Raw genomic sequence first — 19,046 nt, forward strand, 5'->3', positions numbered from 1 at the left:
ACGATTAAGGCAAGCGTACCTATCGAACAGTAGTATAGTTTTGCAAGATCGGATTGCGAACCCAAAGGAACTACGAGTACTAGTATTTACTTTCTTTTTATTATATAGCTTAAAATTTAAGAGGTTTGGTTTTCTAAACTAATTACTAACTAAGAATGCACAGAAAGAAAACTTGGGAAAAATACTTTTAGGAAAATCCGATTGATTGAGACAATATCTGAGGAAAAATCCACCTAGACTTCACTTGTTATTTGACTCTGAATCAGACGATTTATTCATTTGACTTGATCCATAGAAATCCCTAAGTTATATTATTATCTCTCTTAGATTAATAACGTCTAACCCTAGGTTGAATAATTAAAATCTCTTTCTAATTAAGACCCTAGAATTACATTAACTCGATCTATGGATTCCCTTATTAGGTTTCACCCTAATCTGGCAAAATCTTGTCACCCTATCTCTAGGAGCACAATCAATTCCGCTTAATTATGACAAATTTACTCTTAGACAAGGTCTATTCCTCCTCTGAATAAGAGCTTAACTTGAATCAATATCCTGGAATATCAAAACAAGAATTAAGAACACATAATTAAGAACAAGTCAAATATTTATCATACAATTCAGATAATAATAACAAGATCTGTCTTAGGTTTCATTCCCCTTAGGTATTTAGGGGTTTAGTTCATACTTATGAAAGAAAACATCTCAAAAGCATAAAGATAACAAAACATAAAAAACCCAAAACTCCTGAAGGAACTTCAAGGGAGATCTCCAATCTTGATAATGAATCCGGCTCTTGAGATGGATCAATCGACTTTCCTTGAGTAATTCCTTGCTTCCTACTCTGCGTCCCCCTTCCTAAGTGCCTCCTCAAGTGTTTAGATAGGCTTTGGAATGCCTAAGAGCCCTCAAAATTGGCCTTTTCTGAATTGGACTAAACTTGGGTTCGGTAAGGACACGCCCGTATGCGATTACTTAAGGCTGTGGTCAAGGCTGTTAAATGGGCACGAGTTTGTGATCCACCCATGTAAGTCATGCTTCGATCCTTCCAAATTGACACGCCCGTGTGAGGAAGTCCAAGCCGTGTTGTTTTCCCACGTGGGTCCATTTTCTCCATTTTCGGCCTGTTTCTCTCTCTTTTTATTCTCCTATGCTCACCTAAGTATAGAACATGAAATTAAAGGATTAGGAGCATCGAATTCACCAAATGTAAGGAGAAATCATCCGTAAATGCGCTAAGCATAGGATAGAAATATGTATAAATTATGATTTAACAAATACCCCCACACTTAAGCATTTGCTTATCCTCAAGCAAAATCCTCAACTCACGATCAAAATAAATTCTTCTTAATTTATATTCCCTATAAATAATATCTCAAAATAATCCATTAGTATTTATACATTTAAAATTCAACTAAAAGTGCATCAAAGTTTCAGACATTCTAAGTTGAGCATTTTTATCATGAGAACATAGGTGCATCAAAATAATAACGTGGCTTTGGTTAGGGGGTGTTGTCACAAGCTCAAAGAAAAGGTTAGAATCAAGATTGAATTGAAAAATTACCTAGCTAGAAAAATGACTAGTCATCAGTTGAATACAAGTGAGCTTCTTCTCAGAATATGGAATTAACACTCAAGCTCAAAAAATGGCGAATTACTACTAATATATATGTAAGTGTTGTTGTTGTTGTTGTTGTTTTTTATTATTATTTTTAGAACAAGTCAAATACATAGAAGAACAAAACATAGCTAAGCAATTAGTTCAAATCAAATCTTGACAAAAATAGGGATCAAATTAGGAGATTTCAACAAAAATGGTTTATGGGTTAATATTGAGGGTAAATCAATTAATGGCTTGTTAGGCTCAAAGGGCTTCACTAAGGGTTAATTATGAAGGTAGGTTTTTGTGGAGTGAGTGGGTTAAACCTAAGTGCCTTTATCATTTTGACATATCAAATCAAATGCTGTGGTCTTGACATACATAATCAAGCAAGTTCTAGAATAACAATTCACTACTGACGCACTCATAATGAAAGTGAGCATGAAAGAAATAATAAATGCTCTAAAGGCTCAAGATCTCACAAAAATTATGGCTTTTTGATGTTTAAACTTGTGAATTCCAACTCAAGATAATACCTAAACTTAGGGAAACAACCTAAAAGTTTTTAATTCTTCAAAAATCAACTTATCATGCTTGATTCCCTAATGTCTTAAAGTTTAAACAATCAATCCATAAATGTCTATGCTTTAATTCAAGACATATCAATAAAAATCATAAGTTAATTAAAATTCATTCTAATAGTGATATGAGTGATTCACATGAGAAAAAGACATAATTCAGGGATTTCTAATGGTGATATAAAAGACTCTCCCACACTTAAAATGTGCATTGCCCTCAATGTACAAAGGTAGATATATTGAAAAAGATAGAGTTATAATCATAAGATTGGGAGAGAAGTGAAACTTCCTAAATGATGAATGAATTCCTTGAACTGGAGTTTTCGAGAATAATCAACGTGAGAGTGGAGGAGGATACTCTGGTGGTGGTAGAGGTTCATTAGTCCATAAGTCCTGCGCCAAAAGAATATTATATCTGGTGGTAGCTATGGTCGTGGTCGAGTAGGACATGGCAGTGGTCGAGCAGGAAATGGCAGTCGTGGAGAACCTTTCCCGGTGGAGTTTTTAGTTCCTATGTGATGATAAGCTTTGGAGCTTTTTATAACTGTGACAGAATTAGGAACTTTTTAGGAAATATAAGGAAACATAATTACTCGTAATGAAATAGCTGAAATTGAAAATTGTAAAATAATAATTATAAAACCTAATAAAAATAAGCTTAAAGAAAAATAAAAAGTAGTCTTAAAATAGAATAAAATTAAAAACTTAAAATAATAAATAAAATTTAAACATCTTCATCGCTAGATGGTTCGCGAGGTGGGGGTGGCGATGAGATGTGGAAGTGCTGACAAATCTGCTGTAGAATAGCATCAATATTATCGAAGCGCTGAAAATACTGTTGCTCGAATCTGGTAAGGCGCTCAGAAATGTCAGCGTATGAAGCCGCCGCATGAACTGGACGAGAGGGGGGTGGTGATGAGATGTGAAAATGGCGGTGGAAGGTGTTGAGGTTATTTTCGTCCATAAACTCCTTCGTGTATAGCCCTAGCGCAATCCCAAACTCGGGTACGCTCAACTGGCGTACTAGGCCACCGAGGCAGAACTAAACTGTTCTAGGATCGTCGAAGTTGGTCATGACGGTCTGAAGATGGAACGTCGAGTAGAGTTCCAATATAAACTTGAGATACGTTAGCTCGACAATCTTGAAGAAAAGCCCCCACGGGTCGGTTATTAGAAGGGTTCGGACCACGTCAGCCAATTGAATCTACTTGAGTGCAACCCAGTCAATGCAGCGGCCCAAACCTAGGGGTCGGGCCCGTAATATCTAATGTAATTCCTCTTGGGGTCCCAGGGGAACCTAGAGGAATGGGTGCCTAATCTCCGTGGTAGGACCCAAAGATGACGCTGCTCCTTTCCTCTTCTTCGAGGCGAGAACAGCGGTCTTCTTACCGCGTGAGGGCGACATTGTACCTGCATTGAAAAATCGAAGCTCAATCAATATGCCCCAAGAATAGTATGGAAAATCAAGGCTATATATTAATAGATAAAACTTAAAATAATTAAAGCAAATATATCAAGTTATGAAAATAGGACTTATGAAAATAATGTTTCGGGAATATCTAATGAATGGATGCACGTGTGTAAGCATAAATTTCATGGAAACAAGAAAAATGGAAGAGTGCAGCAGAATGTGGTAACTAAAATGACAAAATTCTTATAAAGAGCAAAAGTATTCTACTATTCTAACTATGAATATTCAAAAATAGTTTAATTTAGCAAAGGAATCATGAAATAAGCAATATATTTAGAGAAAATAGAGAGAAAAGAGTAAACAAACGCAAAAAGAAGGAACTTGGGGCGTCAGAATCGGTGTTGTAGGCGGCGCACGGGCGTGGGGGGTACGGCGTGTGGAGTTGCAGCGGCTAGGTTAGGGATTTTTAGGGAGGGAGATGATGAATAGTGGGGGGTTTTTATATATTTTGGGGCACACGGCCAGGGGACACGCCCGTGTGACCTAACTTTTGCCCGTATGTTTCGCGAATTTTGAATTTGGGCGCGTTTGACATTCGACCTACGCCCGTGTTGTTGGGCGTGTGAGTGCACACAGCTGTGTCACACGATCGTGTCTTACTTTGTTCGCTTCTCCTACGCCCGTGTACGTAGGTCCACGCCCGTGTTCGCTTTAACAGTGTCGACCACGGGTGGAGGGCATGGTCGTGTCTCACGCCCGTGTTCTATTCTCAGTTTCAACTACGGTTTCAAGACACGGGCGTGTCTAATGCTCATTTTGTTTTGGCATTTTCGCCCATGGCCATGTCGCACGACCGTGGTGACTTATCGCTTCCCGTGTTGGGAAAATGTTGCCCTGTTTTCACACGGCCTAAGGCACGCCCATGTGCCTGGCCGTGTGGGCTTTAGCAAGCCTTCGTTCCCTGATTCGGGTAGTACGTTAGATGTTAAAAACTAAAATTTAAAGAAATTAATACTGTTAGTGCTCGGGTTGCCTCCCGAGAAGCACTTATTTATAGTCTAAGCTCGACTTACTTCTCTGGTGTGTGATCATGGTGAATCGAGGAGTTTATACTCCTCATCCCTGCTATTAATTTTATCAACATAAGGTTTAAGATGAATACCATTTACCTTGAACGTGCAAAATTTGGAGTAATTTACCTTGACCGTACCGTATGGAAAAATACTAATTACCGTAAGAGGGGTTTTTTCATTTGGTTCAGAAGTGGCGATTCGAGGATCTGCTGCATCTAGTAGTACTTTGTCTCCAACTTTAAGTTGATTTTTGGAGGAATTAAGCTCCTCAGGGCGTGGTTTTGGTTTATCGTGTTTTCTCGGTTTATGTGTCCGCCATTCATCTAGCTCATCAATTTGTAACCTTTGTTCTTCATGGATGGGTTCCTTGTTGTTGCTTGGCTTATGTATGTTCTTCAAACCTGTTTTCTGCAAAGAAGGTTGCACTATATGGTTAGTTTTAGCCAAATGATTTATACAGCTACCTTCAATTTTTGATGTGTTATTCGAATTACGGGCTTGAAGAGTGATTGTTTCGTCTTCCACACGAAGTGTGAGTTCACCTGTGCCAACGTCAATAATTGTTCTGGCGGTTGCTAAAAAGGGCCTTCCTAAAATTAAGGGGACGTTGCTATCCTCCTCTATGTCTAGAACAACGAAATCAACTGGGAATATAAATTTGTCGATTTTAACGAGTACATCTTTAATAATACCCCAAGGAAATCTGATAGCTTTATCTGCTAATTGAATGCTCATCCTAGTTTGTTTAGGTTTCCCTAGACATAGTTGCTTAAACAATTTATAAAGCATAACATTGATACTAGCCCCTAAATCAGCCAACGCATTATTAACATCTAAACTACCAATTAAACAAGGAATTGTAAAACTACCTGGACCTTTTAGTTTGTTGGGCAGCTTATTCTATAGAATGGCTGAGCAGACTGCGTTCAGCTCCACATGCGATGCTTCATCTAACTTCCATTTATTTGCTAGAAGCTCCTTTAAAAACTTGACTGCGTTTGGCATCTGCGAAAGGGCTTCAATAAACGGTAAGTTAATATGTAGTTTCTTTAGAAGTTTAAGGAATTTACCAAATTATTCGTCTGAGCGGTCTTTCCTTGTCGTATTAGGGTATGGCACGCGAGGTTTATATCCTTAATCACCAGCTTTGGCTCATTGTGGCCTACCTCATCCTTACCTATGCTTACCACCGTTTCTGGCCTTGGTTCTGCAACTAGCCCTTCCTCATCTTGAATGGCAATCGCATTGAGTTGCCCCATTGGGTTAGATTCAGTGTTGCTTGGCAGGCTACCTTATGGTCATTCAGAAATCAACTTGGTGAGCTGTCCAATCTGAGTTTCGAGCCCCTGGATTGATGCTTGTTGTTTTTTGAGTGCTGTCTCGGTATTATGAAAACGAGTTTCTGTCACTGAGATGAATTTTGTTAGCATCTCCTCAAGGTTTGATTTTTTCTCTTGTTGGTAGGGTGGTTGTTGGAAGCCTGGAGGTGGTGGTCTCTGATTCCCTAGCCTCCCCATGAAAAATTTGGGTGGTTCCTCCAACCTGCATTGTAAGTATTGCTATAAGGATTGTTTTGAGATCGAGGAGTGTTACCCATGTAATTTAACTGTTCGTTCTCCATGTTGTGGCCATAAGGTGGGTATTCTGAACTATTTGATCTACCTCCACTTGCTTCGCATTGCATTACTGAGTGAACCTATGAAGAACTAAGGAAACCATCAATTTTCTTATTCAAGAGTTCTACCTGATTAGAGAGGATGGTGACCATATCGACGTTATAAACACCGGCTATTTTCGTTGGCTTTGTCCTCATGACTTGCCATTGATAGTTATTCAGTGACATCTCCTCTATAAATTCATAGGTATCTTCAGGTGTCTTATTATTGATGGTTTCGCCAGCAGCTGCGTCAACCATTTGTCGAGTCGAAGGATTCAGGCTATTATGAAAGGTTTGAACCTGTAGCCAGAGTGGTAACCCATGGTGAGGTCATCTTCTCAAGAGGTCTTTGTATCTCTCCCATGCATCGTAGAGTGTTTCTAAATCCATCTGCACAAAGGAAGAGATATCATTACATAATTTAGTCGTTTTAGCCGGTGAAAAATATTTTAATAAAAACTTTTCAGTCATTTATTCCCAAGTAGTGATTGACCCCTGTGGCAATGAGTTCAACCACTGTTTAGCTCTATTTCTCAATGAAAAAGGGAACAACCAAAGGCGAATGGCGTCATCAGAAACACCATTAATTTTAATGTCTCACATAGTTCCAAAAAGTTTGCCAAGTGAGCGTTGGGATCCTCGTCCTGCAAACCATCAAACTGAACAAACTGTTGTATCATTTGAATTGTATTAGGTTTCAGTTCAAAAGTATTTTCGGCTACAATAGGTCTAACTATGCTCGATTCAGTTCCTGCTAAAGAAGGTTTCGCATAATCATACATAGTGCACAGAACAGGATTCTGATTAACAGCAATCGCAGGAGGTAGCGGATTTTCTTGGTTTTTCGCCATGTCATCGGTTATGGTTGAAGTATCGTCCTCTTGCTCTTCCTCTGTGTATCGTAAGCTTCACCTTATTTCTCTTCGGTTTCTACAAACTGTACGATCAATCTTGCTTTCAAAAAGTAGTGGTCCTAACGGGTTTCTTCTTGTCATAAACTAGAAAAATCTGTCAGAAGGAAATAAGAGAAAAATTAGAAAAGAAAAGAAAATACAAACTTAAATTGCGAATAAAGTAAATGGCTAAAGTAATAAAAATCGAGTTTTCCTAATATCCTAGTTCCCCAGTAACTGCGCTAAAAACTTGATGCGTGATATTCATAACAGGTTTTAAAGATTTATAAATGAAACTTTCTTGAGACTAACTTATTATCACGATTAAGGCAAGTGTACCTATCGAACAGTAGTTTAGTTCAACAAGACCGGATTGTCAAACCCAAAGGAACTACGAGTACTAGTATTTACTTCCTTTTTATTATCTAGCTTAAAATTTAAGAGGTTTGGTTGTCTAAACTAATTACTAACTAAGAATGCACAGAAAGAAAACTTAAGAAAAATACTTTTGGGAAAATTCGATTGATTGAGACAATACCTAAGGAAAAATCCACCTAGTCTTCACTTGCTATTTGACTCTGAATCAGTCGATTTATTCATTTGACTTGATTCGTAAAAATCCCTAAGTTATATTATTATCTCTCTCAAGACTAATAACGTCTAACCCTAGGTTGAATAATTGAAATCTCTTTCTAATTAACACCCTAGAATTGCATTAACTCGATCTATGGATTCCCTTATTAGGTTTCACCCTAATCTGGAAAAATCTTGTCACCCTATCTCTAGGCGCGCAATCAACTCCGCTTAATTATAACAAATTTACTCTTAGACAGGGTCTATTCCTCCTCTGAATAAGAGCTTAACTTGAATCAATATCCTGGAATATCAAAACAAGAATTAAGAACACATAATTAAGAACAAGTCAAATATTTATCATACAATTCAGATAATAATAACAAGATCTGTCTTAGGTTTCATTCTCCTTAGGTATTTAGGGGTTTAGTTCATACTTATGAAAGAAAACATCTCAAAAGCATAAAGATAACAAAACACAAGAAAACTCAAAACTCCTGAAGGAACTTGAAGGGAGATCTCTAGTCTTGATGATGAATCCGGCTCTTGAGATGGATCAATCGACTTTCCTTGAGTAATTCCTTACTTCCTACTCTGCGTCCCCTTTCCTAAGTGCCTCCACAAGTGTTTAAATAGGCTTTGGAATTCCTAAGAGCCCTCAAAATTGGCCTTTTTTGAATTGGACTAAACTTGGGTTCGGCAGGGACACGCCCGTATGCGATTACTTAAGGCCGTGGTCAAGGATATTAAATGGCCACGGGCGTGTGATCCACCAATGTAAGTCATGCTTCAATCCTACGAAATTGACACGGCCGTGTGACATGCCCGTGTGAGGAAGTCCAGGCCATGTCATTTTCCCATGTGGGTTCATTTTCTCTGTTTTCGCCCCGTTTCTCGCTCTTTTTACTCTCCTATGCTCACCTAAGTATAGAACATGAAATTAAAGGATTAGGAGTATCGAATTCACCAAATCTAAGGAGAAATCATCCGTAAATGCGCTAAGCATTGGATAAAAATATGTATAAATTACGTTTTATCAAATTGCATATTTGAGTTATGAGATATGAGAATGTTTCACTAAATGATATAATGTGTTGAGATATTAAGCTTATGTATGATTTAAACACATGAGATATTTGTTATATTGTGTACTGAAAAGGGTGTTATTTATGCACAATGAAAATCCGTAAAGTATGTGAAATTGAACGATATTAATTTGTAATGGTAATTTGTAAGTTTGGAACACTGTTTCCATTTACTGAAAGTATGAGATTAGTAAGAACATGCTGAGCATGTCAAATGAATGTGAAAAGTATTGAGATATGTTTATGTATGAAACTGTGTGACATATTGCATATGCATTGGGTTGGGATTTTGTGGTTGACGGAGGAGTTCTGTGGAGTACCGGTGGCATATTAAGTCTGTATTATCCGTAGTCAGTGCACAGCACCTAAAATACCAAGGGGAATGGCAATTTATCGCTTTTTTAATGGCAAAATTTTTTGCATGTTGTTATATGTGGTTTTAACCACAACAGCCTTAAGTCCATAATGTTTTGGAGTACGGATGATAAGTTTTGGGGAACTTGTGATGTGTAGCTGATGGTATAGGTAGGAACCATTTTGGATTGCATCATGTGCATGACATATTCAAATATTATTTATTTGTGATATGTGTTGTATTGTGTTGTATTAAATGGTATCGAAATTAATGATTGCTACTCGAATGAATGATGACCTATGCTCATACACCGTTTGACATCAATTTGATAATGGCTATGTAATGATATGAAATTCCTATGATGGTTTTGTTTTCTTGTGTTAAAGCTAATATGTTTCACTGTATTCGATATTTATGTTTGTTTAAATAATTGTTTGACTCACACTGAGCTTTTCATAAGCACACCCTCTAATAGTGTTTAACTTTTCAGGTAAACCTCAAAATTAGGATTGAACTCAGCATTCAGAGAATCAACTTGGACCTTGAATTATTATTATTATTTTAATTAAGTATTATTAATTCTTTATTGGTTTTGGCATGTAATTTTTAATTATTCCTAGATTGTGGCTTGGTAACTTTTCTTTTGGGGAATTTTGCATGTATGAATTATTCAAGCATAATAACCAGATAATGCATGATATCGAGCTTAAGTAAAATTTGATATTATTCTCTAGTTTCCACTGCATTGCAAAGGAACTGTTTTTGAAAAACAAATCGATAAGGCAACTAATTTTCCAAAATAACTTGAAAAATGGTTTTTCCACTGCATTAGTTTAACTTCGAGTTTTTTTTTAAAGAAAAGCGACAAACAAACAGTTTTTCTAAAACAACATTGCCAACAATAAAGTGAATCCTAAGCATACACAATCTAATGAATGAATGCTTTAAAGCTAAATCAAAGTACAACTACGGTTTTCTCTAAAATGAGTTTATTTAAAGTCTTAAAAAGTAACGTAAGTTAGCTTAGTCATTTCGATGGCTAATGTAGCATTCGCAATCTAGCTATAACGTTTAGACTGATTTTGGGAGGTTACAGGCTGTGCGATAAACCGTGTACACTACACATCACATGGTCATGTATAATTACACAGCCTGAATAGGTAGGTCGTGTGGACCACACGGGCTGGCTTATTGGGCTATGTGGGCTACACGGCCGTATGGGCCCTTTTTAGCCAATTTGAAGGCCCGATTATGGGACATGAAAAATGGAGTTGTGGGCCTTTCATAGGTTTATAAAAACGTAGAATTCAGTTTGTTATGTGACATGTTATGCTCTATAAATTATATGTTTCAATATGCATGCCATAAAAATCATGTGATCTGTCTGTACGTTAAGATGTTGTTGCATGTGCATTTGAGGTGGATTTTGGATATTATGGAGAAAGTGTATTCTGCAGTTTTACTGTAAATCTAGCGGCTACACCGCAATTTCTGTTTGGCAGCTCAGCTGCACTTATATGAGTGGCATACCACCACATTTCGTCGTGATTGGATGGATCGGCTCTTGTAGTCCTAATTTGTGTGATTGGTTTGACGGAGATGGTGTGTAGCGGATGGGGGTAGGATTTAGTTTGATATGTTATATGATCTGAGGTTATGAAATATGATTTATGTTATGGAAATAGGAAATTCTAATATGATAATTGCATATGAGAATTCTGTAAGTGGGCCAAGTCACACATTGGGCTTCTAGCTCACTCGTTTATTTCGTTTCATTTCAAGTGATCCTCAGACTTAGGATTGGGAGGCGATTCTGGAGCTCGGTTTAAACATTTTGGTGTAAAGTATGTTTTAGGTTAAATGACGGACTTTTGGACTTTTAATTTTGTTTTGGGACTTTAATTTTGATTTTGGTATTTATTTTGCAAACATACTATCTGTAATCGAAATTTTAGTCAAGACGGCATACCTAACAAGATACTATGGTTTTATAAAACAAAAATCCAAATATATTTTCCGTTGCAAAGTTTTTGAAATCCGATACGATGATATACCATGCAAGTGATTAAGCATTTAGGTCTGTTTAAATGAAGCTAATAAAACATTGTTCTCGTCAAAATAAACGCATGATTTTTGGAATACTTACGTTTTCGATAATCTAATCTTTCTTGTTTCCCATTGAATTAAAAACGAGTTTTTCACAAAAACTAAGAGATAATATTTTTACGTAACAATGTAACCTTCACAATCTGATTGTAACGTCTAGGTCGAATTCGGGGTGTTACATTGTTAGAAAATTTTAACGTTTAGATTGTTAATTAAGTAAAAATGACTAAATCATAAAAGTCGCAAAAGTCAATTGCTATTAGTTTAAAAGGGCTAGTTGAGTAAAAAAGCATAATTAAAAGGATTTATAAGGTAATTTAGCCATATTTAAAATGTTGGACGGTATGTATATATAGTTTAGTTTAAAAATATGTAAATTAATGGCGTTTTGGTAATCAATAAAAAGATACAATAAGATAAAATACTAAAACAAGTATCATCTTAATCATTTTTCATTTTGGTTGACCAAAATACCAGTAGAGCTTTAGGAGAGGTTTGGCCAAAGCTTACTTCAATTTCTTGGTATGTGTTTTTAATCTATTTCTAGTCATTTTTATATTTTTTAGATTGTTGTAGCTTAATCTAGCTAATCAAGGGACTAATTTGTAAAACTGTTAAAGGTTTCAAAATTTACCATTGATGATTTTTGAATTTTCTCGATGTTAAATTATTTAGTTTGAAGCTTGGTTGTTAAATAAGACTATTTTGTAAAGTGATTTTGGTTGATTTTAAGTTTAAGGACTAAACTGATGAAATAGTAATCTTGATATGAAATTCTTGTAATAATTTTAGAAATTATGGCTATATGAGGACCTTATAGAATTCAGCTAGCATTGGTTGGGTTTAATTATGACAGATTTGAAAGTTTCGGGTTTAGGGATTAAAATGAATAAAAGGTAAAAGTTTAGAGTAAATGTGTAAAATATTGATAAAGGGTCCAATACATGAAATTAAAAATTTTAAGGTATTTTAATTGATTAATTGAATTAAATTATTATATTTTGATCAAGAAACAGATCAATCGATTGATAATCAAGGAAAAAAATGTCGTTGAGTAGTGGTCGTCGAGGTGTCGGTAGCTACTGTGTTTTGGTAAGTTCGTACTATATTTATTATGCTTGATGATAATACGATTTAATTATCTGTGTGATCATATATTTATGTATATTTCATGTGATTAATTGAAGTAGCCTTGAAAGTAGAAAGGTAAGAGATTGAAATGTAGAGTTTGGCATTGAAAAGATTGTATTGATATATGTTAGTCTAAGGAATGTATATGATCAATGTGATCATGGTATAAAGTTTTGAGCATGTAATGACTACGAGATACAGGTTAAAGCCTGAGCGAACTTAATGAATAGCTAGGATACAAATGACATGTCATTAAGGTGTTCCAGGCACTAGGTGCTATTGATTACAGTTTCCAGGTACTATGTACCGATGGTGGATTCCATACCGATGGCTGGTGTAACAGTTCGGTCTTGACCCTAGTCGGAGTAGTGGTTTTGGGACCACATATCCGAGTCAAAAAATATTTAAATATTCTTTTCCGTGTTTATAATATGTGAATGAGCATGTGTGAAAGTTTCGTATGAAAATTTGATCATTTGTGTGCTTAATTTAATAAAAGGACCTAATCGCGTAAAATATAAAAGTTGTCTGCTCTATGTTAAAAGTTCTTATTTGATTTGGCTTTATAATTGTGAGGTCTTTATGTGGTTATTTGACCATTGGAATAATGGATGGACACAAATGCCTATTATTAGTGGAATTTTAATGTTATGAAATAAGGTTAATGTAGTAAATGTGTAATTTAGTTAATAATTTAAGAAACAAAAGACAAAATTTGATTCATTCATCTTAATGGCCACTAAAATTTAAGAATAAAATTAGGGTTTGAAGCATAAAAACATTCGGCACTTTGAATATCAATTAGGTATGTGAATTTTGATCTGTTTTTGATGATTTCTACGTTTTTGTAATCGTTGCTTCGAATACTATCAAGCTCAAGTCTCAATTTCTGATTTTTTTGATGATTTTGAAATGTGCCATGGATGAATTCATGAGCTTTATGTTGTTAATTGATGAAATATGAAAGTTTGATGTTGGGTTTATATGTTTTGTCTTTGGATTTTTTATGATTTTGAGTAAAATAGGCTAAATTGTGAAATTTATAAACTGAGGGACTAAAATGTGAAATAAATGAACTATATGGACTTAAATAAACCTTATATAAATTCGGCTAAGCTTGTGCACAAGCAAATTATGTGTACTTTTTGATTTTGTGAATTAGGGACTAAAGTGTCAAATTGTGAAAATGTAGGGGCTAGTTTGCAAAATACCCTAAATTTGTGTTTGTGAATTATTTTTAATGAATTTGTGATTGAATAAGTTAAATTTGAATTAATTTAGATCGGGAAATAAAGAATACAGAATTAGATCGGGAAAAATTGAAAGTCGTTGAGTAACCAATTCCATCTATCCGAATCCCTACGAGGTAAGTCGAAATAAAAATAAGCTTGTTTGAATTGAATTATTATCATTCATTTGATATTGAATTGTGATGAATTAATGTTCAAGCTAAATATGTGTTATCTGAGAAAGTATCGACAAAGTCTCGAAGTATTAAAAGCCCAGTACGAACCTTAGGAATAATTAGGATACATATGTCATGACATAGGATTTTGATATGTGATATTGTGTAAGACCACGTCTGGGACGTTGGCATCGACTTCTGTTTTACGTGTAAGACCATGTCTAGGACATCGGCATCATATCCGATTTCGTGTAAGACCCTGTCTGGGACACTGGCATCGATGTTTGATTACATGTAAGACCACGTCTAGGACATTAGCATTGTATATGCTTTCCAATCTATCCGCATATCCTCATGTTTCCAAACGGTTCAAACGGTCATTTCGAGATAATGAATAACTATGTGAAATGTTATATCTGACTCAGGTATGTTTTCTTTGTATAGCTTATTTGAGAATGAAAGGTAAGTGTATGAATATGAAATTTGAGTTAGAATTTGTCTTCAAAGTACAAATAATTTGATGATGTTTAATTGCTTTGAATGATATGTTTATTTGTATATGGCTTACTAAGCTTTTGAAAGCTTACTTTGTATGTGTTTGCATTGTTTTATAGATATCATAGCTACTGTGAACTCGGGAATCGTCGAGGATCATCACCACACTATCGAATCTCATTTTGGTACCTTTTGAAAATGTATTTAGTAAAGTATGGCATGTATAGGCTAGAAGTACTTTGGATAGGTTTTGTAATGTTATATTTAGCCAAGTGATATGGCTTGATATGGTTGTGTTTATGTTTTGATTTTGGTATATGAAATGTGATGCAAAATGTTCTATTTGATGTGTTCATGTATGACTTAGAAAAATGGTAAGTTTGGAAATTTTTGGTATGATATTTGGTCATGATTTTAGAAATTATGAAGCCATATGTTTTGATATGATTTGGTCTTATGTTTTGGCACAATTGAGTTGAGTTTATAAGCATGAAAATGATTGATAATGTTATGGCATAAATGTTGTATGGATTGGTATGGATTTTGGCTGAAATAGTTGCGCAATTATATTTGTTTCCTTGCTTGCAGGGTGACCCAAATCGGGGTGGCAAATTAGTTGTTCAAATGGCCTATTTTTGTCCACAAGGACAGGGACACAGGCTTGTGTCTCAGCCGTGTGCGACACACGGCTATGTTGCACGGCCGTGTGTCCTCTGGGGTACCCTACAATTGTAAGTCAGGCTTGAGCACGGCCAAGGCACACGGGCGTGTGGCTAGCCGTGTGGCCCAAGTTAGATTCGACCACGACCAAAGCACATGGGCGTGTCTTGTGGCAGTGTGAACATGTCAGTATTTATGCCCTGTTTTGACACAGTCTAGACATACGGGCGTGTCTAAAGCCTGTGAGGCACACGGCCTGTTCACACAGGCGTGTGACCTGTACTTGTTTGAAAAATGTTTAAATTTTGGAGAAATTTTGTATGTGTTTAGTTTAGTCCCGACCCCTTTCTAATACATGTTTAAGGTCTCGATGACCTATATAATGGACTCTATATTGATGATTGATCTTTAATGCTTCGATGATTATGAAATGAAAGTTAAATATTCCGATTTGTCTGGTAATGCCTTTAACCCTCGTCCAGCGACGGATATGGGTTAGGGGTGTTACAGCTGGAATCTGGCATGTGTTATAGATTCTCATCAGCTTGTGTGATCATGTATTGGTTAATGCCCTGATTGTCAGGTTGTGTGAGCATTATTTCCCTGCCTATCCGAAGTCAATTTGCTATAGTTTTCCGGGCAATACAGTTGGTAAATGAAATGGAAATGAAACCATATGGTTTGATGAGTTATGTTTATGTTGGTTATAATTTAGTATATGAATTTTTCCAGATTATGATGATATGTTCATGCTTAACCATTTGATATGGTAGGAATTATGAAATAAGGCAAGGAAATGTTAATTCTTTGTTAAGTATTATTTGTGAACTTTAAATGATAGGTATGTAATGTTGTGTTAAGCAAACTTGCTAAGCTTTACATAAGCTTACTTTATTTGGTTTTCTTTCTTGTAGATTGTTGGACTCATGCTATCTATTGGATCGTTCTTGGAGATCACACTATCCGTCAACACTTTCGATAGCTATTGACTTATTTTGTCTCGGTATAAGTGGCATGTGCATATAGTTTTAGTATGTTTTTGTAAATGAATACCTTGGTTGTTCCATTTGAGATTTAAAGTTTGTATTTGGTTGTTTTGCTGACTTGAATTGGTAATAGCCTATTTGATGCCCATCTTGATGCTTAGTTGTGAAATGGTTTTCATATTTTAGGTAACCTATTGAACTTGGGTTGGTATTATGCTAGCATTGGTAATAACGAACTTAAGTGGTTGTTTTGGTATTAATCTTATGGTATGAATGGTATTGCATGCAAATGGATAACGTTTGAATTGTGGTGCCATTGATATCATATTGGTTAGGCATTTAGGTTGGTTGAGATAAGGTATGTTTTGGCAAGTTTTGTTGCATTTTAGGTAAGTTTATTGGTTGGATATGGCAAGACTTGTGGCCTAAGTGATTTGGGTTGAAATTGTTTGTTTTAAAAGGCATGTTTAGGTGCATACAACCTGTGACACGACCTGCCACACAGCCATGTGCCACATACGGTTGCATGACATGGCCATGTGGCTTGTTAAATTTTGGTGCAAGTTTTTCCACACAGTCTAGTGAGTTACACGGCATGGGACACGATCGTGTGACCCTGGAGTACATGGCTTAAATTTTTTGACATGATTTGGCACAACCATGTCATAGGATCAGAAGGCTTGGCCACATAGTCGTGGGACCCATGTTTTAACTTTTTACCTTAATTTTTGTAAAAGTTTCAGATTAGTCCAGATTTGTTTCCAGGTTATTTTTATAGCCTCTTATGCTCGATTAAGACCAAGTTATGGTCAATTTCCAATAAATGATTGTAATTATATGAAGTTACGAATTGATTGATTATTTATGTTGTGATAGTGAAAAATATTGATGTTCTACAATTTTAATACCTTATAGCTTAGGTCAAGTGATTAGACCGGGTATAGGGTGTTACATTTATTGGTATCAGAGTTACTGTTTAGTCGATTCTAGGACTGAATGTAACATGTATTGAGCCTAGAAATATATGTCACTTCATAACCTATGATAGTGTGATGACTCTTGATAAGTTTGAATTGTTCTCTTATAAATAAAAGATATCAATTAAATCTAATCGAGCAGATTCCGATAGAGTACAGAGTAATATTCCAGCCACCAATCAAGGGGCTGCTCATAATGTGCTTGAGTTTCAAAGGCCCAGAGAAGAGGCTCATAATGCCTTTTTCGGTATGATGAATAATATGTTTAATGCGTATATGAAAGCCAATCCTATAGCTTAACAACCTCTACCTCCTTGTCTTCAAAGCCCTATACAACAGAATATTCCCAGACTTTCTATTGATAAAGTTCAAAAATGCAAGGCTAAAGAGTACGCGGTAGTGTGGGTGACGATCCAGCAAGAGCTAAGTATTGGTTAGGACACACACAGAGAGTTTTGGATGAAATATGTGCAGTGTCACTATTCAAAAAGAAGGCTTTTCATTGGTGGTTAACTCTAATTGCGGTTGTACCGATAGAACGGGTTAACTAGGACTTCTATAAAACTGAATTTTGAAAGAAATATGTCAGCAAAAAATATATTGATAAGAAGAAAAAAGAATTCCTCAAGTTGAAATAGGGAAATAGATAAGTTGTTGAGTGCGAGTACGAATTTGTACAGCTCAAAAAATATGCTCGTGAAATTGTATCTACTGAGGAAGAAATGTGTATTCGCTTTGAAGATGGATTGAACGACGAGATCAAGCTGTTGGGTGGTGCTATGGACATTTGAGAGTTTGTTGTTCTATTTGATCGAGCTCAAAAAATAGAAAAAGTGTACAATCACAAGAAACTAAATGAAACGAAAGCTCGTGATTTTAATAAGCGTAATACACCTGGAACATTTTTTGCTCTTCCACCAAAGAAAATGAAAGAATCGAATAGCTATTTTTCAACCCCATAAGATTTTTCTGACAGAGATCGAATGAAACAGAATAGTATAAGATCATCGACGCCTTCTATAGCCAATGCGGGTAGTGTTCAGAATGTAAGTAAACCTAAATGCAGCCATTGTGGTCAGAATCATTCTGTAATGTGTAGATTGAAAGGCAGGTCTTGTTTTCTTTGTAGATCTCCCGTTCGTTACAAGAAAGATTGCCCAAATCGAGCTAAATTGAACAAGATCAAAATGCAAAACCTATTGTTACTTCTACGAGAGGTAGACGGCCAGGAAATAATGGCACAGCTATAGTCAGTAAAAGCAAAACCAAAGACACAAAATTTTGATCTAAAGCTCAAGCTCCTGCCAGAGCTTATGCAATTCATGCACGCGATGAGGCCTCAACTCCTGATGTCATTCTTGGTACATTTTTTTATCTTTGATGTTACTGTGTATGCATTAACTTACCCTGGGTTGACACATTCATATACATACATGCACTACGTTATCAATAGAAAATGGTTTACCAGTTGAGTCAACTGAATATGTTGTTAAAATAACGAATCCTTCGGGTCAAAGTGTTATAGTTTATCTAGTTTGCAAATAGTGTGCACAGAAAATTCAGAGCAACGACTTTCCTGCTGATTTGATGTCATTGCCTTTTAATAAATTCGACATTATTTTGGGAATAGATTGGCTGACTGTACATGACGATGTAGTGAAATGTAGATAAAATGAATTGATTTGAGATGCCAGAACGATGAATTGATTTCTGTTGAATCTGCTATGTCTGATTACGTTTAAAATATTATTCCAGCAATATCCACACAAAATTGATCTAAAAAGGTTGTACTGCATTTTTAGCTTATAATATGGATTCCAAAGTATCATAAATGAAAGCTGATCAAGTACCGACAATTTGCAACTTTATAGATGCTTGTTTGCCACTAGAGCGAGAAGTCGAGTTTGCTATAGAATTAGTGCCAAGAACTACTCCAATCTTGATTGCTTCGCATAGAATGGCTCCAAAAGAATAAAAAGCTCTGTTGCAAGAATTGATCGACAAAGGTTTTATTCGACCGTGTGTATCACCCTAAGGCGCACCTGTTCTATTTGTGAAAAG

At 35.9% G+C, this 19,046-nt stretch overlaps 1 non-coding gene across 1 annotated transcript; it reads left to right on the plus strand.

Annotated features, from left to right (window-relative positions):
• The first annotated feature begins 6,635 nt into the window (after positions 1 to 6,635).
• LOC121212023 (small nucleolar RNA R71) lies at positions 6,636 to 6,742 on the plus strand. Its single transcript, XR_005907235.1, has one exon. It is a non-coding gene; the product is annotated as a small nucleolar RNA R71 (small nucleolar RNA).
• The last annotated feature ends 12,304 nt before the right edge of the window (positions 6,743 to 19,046 follow it).

Source organism: Gossypium hirsutum, chromosome A12 (assembly GCF_007990345.1).
Source record: "Gossypium hirsutum isolate 1008001.06 chromosome A12, Gossypium_hirsutum_v2.1, whole genome shotgun sequence".
Taxonomy (NCBI): domain Eukaryota; kingdom Viridiplantae; phylum Streptophyta; class Magnoliopsida; order Malvales; family Malvaceae; genus Gossypium; species Gossypium hirsutum.